At 39.3% G+C, this 8,762-nt stretch overlaps 1 protein-coding gene across 4 annotated transcripts in view; it reads left to right on the forward strand.

Moving 5' to 3' along the window:
• LOC116702807 (potassium voltage-gated channel subfamily C member 1) overlaps positions 1 to 8,762 on the forward strand; it is a 112,165-nt gene that overhangs the window by 93,434 nt on the left and 9,969 nt on the right. For 2 of the 4 annotated variants that reach the window (XR_004335256.1, XR_004335257.1), the window contains exon 5: positions 5,437 to 7,407. The exons of 1 other annotated variant lie outside the window; for it this stretch is intronic. The gene's annotated coding sequence lies outside the window, so the exon portion shown is untranslated. Of the gene's footprint in view, positions 1 to 3,236; positions 7,408 to 8,762 lie in introns of all 4 variants that reach the window. One more of the 4 variants, XR_004335258.1, reaches the window with a different exon arrangement.

Consider the following 8,762-nt stretch of genomic DNA (forward strand, 5'->3'; position numbering starts at 1 on the left):
AAAACAGCAGTTGAGATATTTTTAAAAGAAGGGAGTTAAGTATTTATGAACAACCTGATCTCACGGAATTCTGTGAAATGAACACAGTCCTTCAACTCAAAATCTGTGGCAGTTTGCACGGAATCGCAAAAAAACTCTGGGATGGGCCCATGGAGGAATTCTGTGAAATAATCACGTCCCCTTGAGTTAAGGGATAGGTTGTGGGTGGGCTTACGGTTTGTGACATGCGGGAAGAACAGGGTGGTTGGGTTTAGGAAACACCACATGTGGGACACGATCCCGGGTCTCCTGGGTGAAAGTCCTGTGTTTTGAACCATGCACCACCCCAACCAACCTCCTTATGCAGATTTTCTGGCTTTCATAGTCTCTCCTAATGCTACATCATCTTCTCATTGTCTTTACTTTGGCATTGTTTTCTGTGGTGGCCACACAGACTTTTCACACATTCCGTGCCACCACCACGTAATGTGGTGTTAACAGTTTGTGATCATTTCACGGAGTTCTGTGTGACCAGGCTGTTATGAAACATAAAATTGTGATTTTGTTTTCTTATAAATCACTTGGTAAATTTTCCTCTCCAGGCCCCAAAAATACCTCTTTGGGAGAGAGTGGACATACTATTCTCAGATAAACTTTATTTGCACGTATACTACTATGTGAACAAGGCTAATTTTAAAAGTATGCCTTTTACTATCCATGTTTTAAGTATTTTGATCATATTTTAGTAAGAAGCTTTAGAGGTTTTTGATCAGTCCCTCTTTAGCTGCTGCTGATAAAAAGTCTAAGTCAAAGTCCATATTTATATGGAGGAAGCTCCAAATGAGAATGCACATTTAATGTTTCCTCAGTGGAAATATGTTATGCAGAATTAACCATGCAAACCACCATTGTACATGCAATTACTACCCCACTCAAGTCAGGTTTCCAACCAAATGTCACATGGAATTTCTTGAAAAATGGCAAAAGAAAATGTGAATTAATGTGTGTTTCCATCCACTACTGTTATACGAATAATTGTAGTTGGTTCATCAAGATACGAGTTTGTGATTCTGATTCTCCAGTTGTTTACTGTATGTTTTAACGTTGGAAGGTTACAGTCTCCTCATGATTCCACACAGATCTGATGTTTTTGTCTCTTCACTGGAAGCTTAAGTGACATTTAACTCATATGCTTCATGGACATCATGAGTTATTCACTAAGTCTGTTTCCATTGCACTTCACCACATTTTAATTTTCATCTATTTAACTTTTCCACCTCAGCAAAGAATAAACACTTTTTTGTGATATTTCTTCGCATTGCTAGCATTTCCAACCAGTTTTTTTCAAAAACAGGTGGAAGGAAACACATTTATTGACTTTTACCCAAATTAGGGGCAAGCCTTCATTTAGTTGTGCCACACATGTCTGGCTATCATTTGGCTGGGATTTTAGAAATACTGAGGTATTTATTGAAGGTATTAGTGGAACACTCCCACTTCCACCAAATTAATTTTGTCCAAAAATTGACTATATTGAATGTTTTAATTTTTTTTATCAAATCATTCATTCAATTGTAAAGCCTTTTCAAGAATTAGGATGAAAACATTTCACAGGCCACACCAGGAAATGCCAAATACTTTGGTTATTAAACTTGGTGGCCTAAAAGTAGTAAGAATTCAATACATTTATTCTACAAAATAGTGGAATCAGCCTATATAATCAGTATATTTACCCACCAAGTGTTTATCTGCGTAATGTAAATGTACCCCTTTTGCCAAGAATCCTAATTGCAAGAATAAACATAGAAGACACAAACACAGTATCTCAACTACTGTATGGGCCTGATTTGGGAATTTAGTATCTTTGTTTCACAAAGATGTGGTCAAAAGCTGAAAAGGTTGGGAATCACTGTCAAATGGGGATTACGGGTTGCTGAGGGAGAAGCGTTGGTATTAGCTGAGTCGTCACTTGATTCTGCAGAGTTGGGGCGTGAAATATATTTCGTAAAATAAATAGACAAAAGCATCTATGTGGAAAAAAAAACTGTAGGTGAACATAGAGAAACTTTGAGCTTTATCCTCACAAAGACCTCCAGCGTATATGTCAGGGACTGGAGCAGTAGGGTCTGATCTTCACCACATCATCACTCCTCACCTGCTCTCCATGTGCTCTCACCTGGGCTCTCAGCAAAAGGCTGAGCTGCAAAGTCCGGAGAAAGGGATGATCACTTTTCATTTCTTTGTTGTGCTTTTATTTAGTCATTATTGTTTGATGGAACTGTACCAAGTTTAGCACATTTGCTTTTTTTTTCCAGAGTAAGATGAGAAGATTGATATCACTCTAATGTCTAATGTGGGTTAAGTACTGCTGGAGTCAGCATGTGGTTAGCAAAGCTTAGCATAAAGACTGGAAGTGCAAAATACCTAGCCAGCCGTTCTGTCCAAAATCAATAAGTAAAGCTGATTAATTAACACGGGGTAACTTGTCTTTTTAATGAAGACATCAAACAGAAATGTAAAGACAAAGGACAATTTGGGGTTTTAGATGGTGTTAACAAACTTCTGAAGAACAGCTGGGTGCAGTGATCGTTCCACTTTCCATGGTCTTGTCACATTGAGGTTGCCAGGTTTACTTCCATCACACCTTCACAGAGCTCACCAACCTTACCATTTGGCAACCTAGATGTTTAACAGTTGTTTATCAAGACTGACACATAACTCACTTTAAAACCGCAGAGAGTCCATTCCATAGAGTAAAAACTAGTATTTTGAAACTAGTTCGTACGTGTATTTTTCGAAAGTGCTAGCTGTTTCCTCCTGCTTCCAGTCTTCATGCTAAGCTAGGCTAACCACATCCTGACTTCAGTTCCATTCTTAACACACAGACAGAAGACTGACTTTCATCTTCTCATGACATTCTCGCAAAGAAAGCAAATTAGCATAGTTACAGAATTATTTAACTATTCATTTAAGATGCAGGGGGAATTGGCTTTGTATTTATGTGGAGAAGATTGCAGCTCAGCCTGAGTGTGAGAAGCGTGGTTTTTCTTAAGTCTGAGTTCATCCCGCCACCACCGCCAACAGCGTTACTACTTGCACTGACTCCAGTGTGACTCAGCAGCCAATGGCAATATTTTTAGTTTTTGGCTTCTCTTTCTTTCCCTGTTTTTGCCCCTCCTGAACTCCCCAACCCCAACCAATCCCCTCCTTCCCTTCTGTCCGTCCACCTCCTCTTTGTTTCGGCTGCGGCTGCTCAGTAGGTGGTACTGTGAACGGCTACTGGAGCGACAGCCCGTGGTAGAAGAAGAGCGGATGACAAACTCCACAAGCGAAGAAGAGAGAGAACATGACAACAGAGACAGCATACTAACATAGAAATATGCAATGTAGATACATGAAACAGCGGTGGATTGATCTGTGTGTTTCTGTTTAGTTATGTTTTAACTGCGGCACACATGAGTGTGAACGTGGATGTTTGTGTGTGCATGTGTGTTTTTGCATCTACCTCTGAACTAAGATGCACAAATGTCAACTTGAAAAATACATTTTTTTTCTTCTTTTTGCTTCTGCAAGATTGAAAGTAAGACATAAGTCTTTCACTTTAGTACTGTTATTTAATATTAGCAATCTGTGTGGGATTACTATCAATGAGTGGACTTTTGTTTTTTTATTAATTTAAGTTTTTTTTTTTCTTCCAAAATATAAAAGTTTTCCTTTTTTTTCAACTGGAATTTTCTGTTGTTGGGGACAGTTCATGGCAACATTGTCAGACTTATTAATTGTTTTAGACAGTAATTATGTGTCTGTTGGCTAAGTTTTATACAGTATTTGTACAGTATCTCTAGTCCTCCTCTCTCGCTTTCACCTTCCTTCTCCCCCACCTAAAAGTAAATCATTCCTTTTGATTTGCATTAGATTCCCAAGATCACTTACCACACACATGAACGTAGTTTAACAACTGTTTAGGCAAGATTATCCTTAAAAAAGAACCACTTAAAGTTGCAGAGGAAGTTCATAAAGTACTGTTTGTCTCTTAAGGATACCTAAGAAATGTTTCTGTGCTCTGAGGTATCTCCTTCCTGTTACTGGTTTACATTCAAGCTAGGAGTGTTTAGAAGGTGAGAGCACCAAATGAGGAGACTTTGTCTAAGGAGCACATCATTGTTTATTTAAAAAATGAGCTTGACATTGTGGGAAAAATACTTTTTTGAGCTACATTTGGAGCTATAGTAGGAAAGCATTTAACCTAACTTAGATTTAAGACTGGGTGCAGGGGGAAACAGCTATGTCCATTGCAAAGAAATACACGCTATATCTCATTTGTTAAACATGGTAAGAACAAAAATGAAAATAAGCAAGCTCACAGTGAATACAAGGAAGCTAGGACCACTGATCTCAATTCCTGGAAAAACCCACATTTTTTAATTAGTTGGCTTTACAGGTGTTCATTTTTAATTTTTTGGACATTTTAGATCCAGGCTAGCTGTTCCCTCTGTCTCCAGTCTTTACACCGAGCAACGCAATTGCCTTCTGGCTCTAGCTCTATACTGCACAGGCATGAGATTTATATTGATTCCTCATCATACTTTTGATAAAAAAGTGAATAGAATTTCCGTGAAATGTCAAGCGACTTTTTTAGCCTTACGTGACCCTGATTCTGGATCTTGCAGGGTTCTTGTTGTCTGTTTAGCCGAATCCACCGGAGGTTCAGGATTCAATTCCCAGTTGGCAATTAATTTTAACCCCCAATCCTATGAGACATGCAGACCAGGCATACACACACACACACACACACACACACACACACATACGCGCGCACGCACACGCACTCCAATTTCTCTACTGAACCTGTCTATAGTTCTCAACATGTCATCCTCTCTTCATCTTCCTCTCCCTTCCTAACGTAAACTTGTTGTGAGTGCTTCTGTCACTTTTACTAAGGCCACTGCTGATTGGTCGCTTTTGTCATGATAATGTACATATGTAAAGTTTGCGTTGTATTTGAATCTGCATGGGTTTCCATTGCAAGCAATAAGGATACTGATATCACTAATGTGAGGAGGTTTGATAAGATTTTAGTCTCAAGCTTAATGAATGTGTATATACTATTTAGACATGTAAGAGTGTGTACGGATGTGTGTGTTAAGATGCATACATATGCACTAACAAAGCATGCTGGACAAAAAAATGTTCACCTCTTTGAATGCAAAAGAGGTTGGATGGGCTGACATTATGCATGCCAAAATGCTATAATGCTATTGGTCAGAAGAGACCAAGTTAGGTACTGTAATGGGGATATGTGGGTGTGGGAAAGTTTATTTTTGCAGGTTAGGGAAGGGTTACATTTCTAGTAGGTGTATAGCTGCTTTCTTATCGAACTTGAAAGACTTATGATAAGAGAAACTTATTAACAATCGTAGCTTATGATTTCTTCTTTTTTTGCTTCTCTTTTCACAGAGAACTGTTCTGAAAGCCCTGCGCTTATCAGATATATGCAAAAAGAAGCAGTAACTGTGAACTAATGCTAAGTCATGAAAAAAAACAAATCCAGCTTCTTCCATCATTGTCTCAACTCCTCTTCTACAAGAGAGAGGAGAGACCATTCTCCTCTCAAGATACCTCCTCACCAAAATTCCCCTATCCATCTTCTCATTCATCTGCTTCTTCATTATCTGTCTGGGATTCATCCTGCCCATGTCATGTTTCATTTCCTTCTGTCCGCTTCTATTCTCTACACTTGCATTTTAACTGCAGTGAGTTCAAAAGGATACCTCTGCAATGTGAGAATGCAGTGATTCAATACAAGCTCCCACAAAGGATGATCAGGGCCAAATTAGCCTGCCAGGGGGTGGGGGGGGGGGCTCAGGTAAAACTGAGCTGCCAGCCCCTTTTGAGAATAGTCTGTTTCTCTGTGTTAGCTTGATTAAATTCAAGAATCCTCATCCTTTTCCATTGTGAACCGGAAATATTTCCATCAAAGCATAATATAAATATTGTGTGGCTTTTCTATCAGTCGCATCATCATGACAACCAGTGACAGCGGAAAGTCTTAGCTGCTTGACAGATGATCAGTCCGTTTTTTTTTTCTCTAACTCTAAAAACCATACTATAAATGGACTTGAAAAACCTTGCTAGCCTAGCAACATTAATGCTACAAACAACCCATTATGCAACACTCTCTGTAGGAACCTACAATACTCTCTCAATTCAAAAAATAAATCTGATCTTACGTGTATGAAAGTCTAGTCCTCGAATATAATGTGACCCCCACTTTTTCAAACGTAATATCTTATGTTATATTTTGTCCAATCCTGTTTCAGCTAAAAAGGCCCCAGGGAATGGTATCATTACTTCATTTGTATAATGTACACTGTTGAAACAAGTCAGTAAGTGTGAACCATTGTTAGTTAGTTATGCAATCAAAGGCAGATTGATTGGACAGGACGGTCAAAAAGGCGGGATTATTAAAAAACATTTTAACGACTTTATTGTTGTGGACATTGCACACACCCGCCAGAGAAATGGCAGACAGTATTCTGCAGGGAACACGCTGAGAGACAGATTGGGTTTTTCTAATGATTTATCACTATTTAGCGGTGCATGTGACATATTGGTATTTTATTCTTTTATTTTTTTTTACCACAAAAGATCTTTGAAGAAGTTGCATTGAATACCCAGTTGGAAACCACACTGCAGAGGCACCCTTCAAAATTCAAACGATTTTTTTTTAATTTAAATTTCTTTAGCTTCAGCCCCTTGTTGCCAACGTTTCTCTTCTTCCTATCCATTCACAACTCAGGTATCTCTTCTCAATCTGTGCCCCCCGTGTTTCTGTTTGTCCATGTTTCCTCAAAGATGTACTGTATGTATGAAAAAGGGAGATATAAGAAAAAAGTAGAGTGCTCCTATCATTTCTGTCCCTGTGAATGCCATGTGCTTGGTTTTGTGGCTCTTGCCCCACTCCTTCAAAATGCTATTTTTTTTGTTGCTTTCCTTGTCCAACTGTGCTTCCTGTCTTCTCCTTGTGTTATTTCCTTGTCTTTCCACCCTCTCTCAATAACTGTGTCCCTCTTTCTGTGAGACTTTATCCCCCCCCCCCAATGCACCATCCATCCCCCCACCGTGAAGTCTCTCACAGCAAAAACCAAAAAGGAATTAAGTAAAATTGGAGCACATTTGCACCTACAAAAAAAAGGCCAAACAATGGATTTCACCAAGGAGGAAGACAGGAACGGACATTTAAATGAATGACAAAGGCTGCAGTGATATATTGTATATGGGGAGGAGGGGAAATGTGCAATGAAATGATTTGTTGTGAGTGGATTGTCAGCCAAGCAGCATCAGAGGGAGGAGATGGAGGAGGAAAAGTTTGGGGAAGACAAAAGTGTGGTGATGAGGAGGATGAAAGAAGCAAAATCGCTTCTCCATGTAAGAATGTGTACCTCACTGTTGTTCCTGTGCACAGATTTGCTCCTTGTGTCCTCACCTGTTTGTGGTTCTGTGTTGGTGTGACATTTTGTTTTATGTTCTGTGTGTTCTCTTTTTGTGTGCTGCACTCCTTTTCCTTTTATACAGCCTTTGTGTGTACCACACCTGGGTCAAACAGCCTTCAGAAACACCAGCTTTGGCTTATTTTATCCCACAGGTGCAGAATTATTGTAGTTTGTCATTTGGGCAAACACAAACTGCACCAAAGTGAAACAAATTAGAAATTACCAGGCCGGATGCAGCAAACTCTGACGGTCTGATGTTTAAAATGGGATGAAACAAAAAGCTAAAAACCCTTATTTGACCAAGGTCTGGTCTGAACATGTACAGGACACACCAACTGAGATGTTCCACTCACAGCTCTAGGTCTGGATTCCAGCCCAGTCCTGGTTGGCTGCAGTCCTCTGGTCTGAATTTTGACATCACTATGTTAGTGACCTTGATGTCTCTTGGTCTCATCAGCAATTAGCTCCCAAAGATTTGTTATATCAGAGGACAGAGCAGCCCCCCAAGGACTTCTGCAGATTGTATCTGTGTGTGTGAGTTACAGAGACGCAGAGAAACGTTAGCGTGTGTCACGTTCAAGCTCTGTGTTCTTGGTGTATTTGCATGTTGGCTGGGCTGGGCAAGCTTTGTAGTGGTGTCTTTTCTTTGCTTCAGTGGTGTGTTTGGCCTATAATTTCTTGCCTTGGTGTTGTATTCCTGTAGTTTCCGTTAGTAAAAACAACTATTTCACACTGAGAACCACTGGAAACTAACATTTAGGTGAGGAACACTTAGTCTGCCATTGTAGAAATCTCTCAATTTATACATTCTTGCTTAAACCTGGGATGATTTATTTGGAAAGTTGTGATGCAGTGATAAAGAAAGAAGGGTTTCTGCAATGGCTGACACTATAAACGGCCTCTTTCCCAACAGCATCTTTGGGATTACCCTCTGTAGTAGCACTTTACATTCCGCCAGGGTAATAAGATGGTGATAGAGGGGTAACAGCGTGATAATAAAGAGGTAAAATATAAGTAATAACTTGTAATTACCAAGTAATAACTGGTAATAATCACAGTAATACGATGTAATACTGGGGTAATAAGGTGATAAGAAGGTAACAGATGTAATAAGATGCAATTACCAAGGCAATAACTAGGAATGGGTTTGAAGACAACCATATGTATCTGGGTAGTGGTGATATGGTTATATAAATATTGTAAAAACATGATAATAATGGGGTATTATGTGTTACTGTTTTCACAGTAATATAGGCTACTATCAGCGGAATACCTTCCAAATTAGATAAA

This window comes from Etheostoma spectabile, chromosome 15 (assembly GCF_008692095.1).
Source record: "Etheostoma spectabile isolate EspeVRDwgs_2016 chromosome 15, UIUC_Espe_1.0, whole genome shotgun sequence".
NCBI lineage: Eukaryota > Metazoa > Chordata > Actinopteri > Perciformes > Percidae > Etheostoma > Etheostoma spectabile.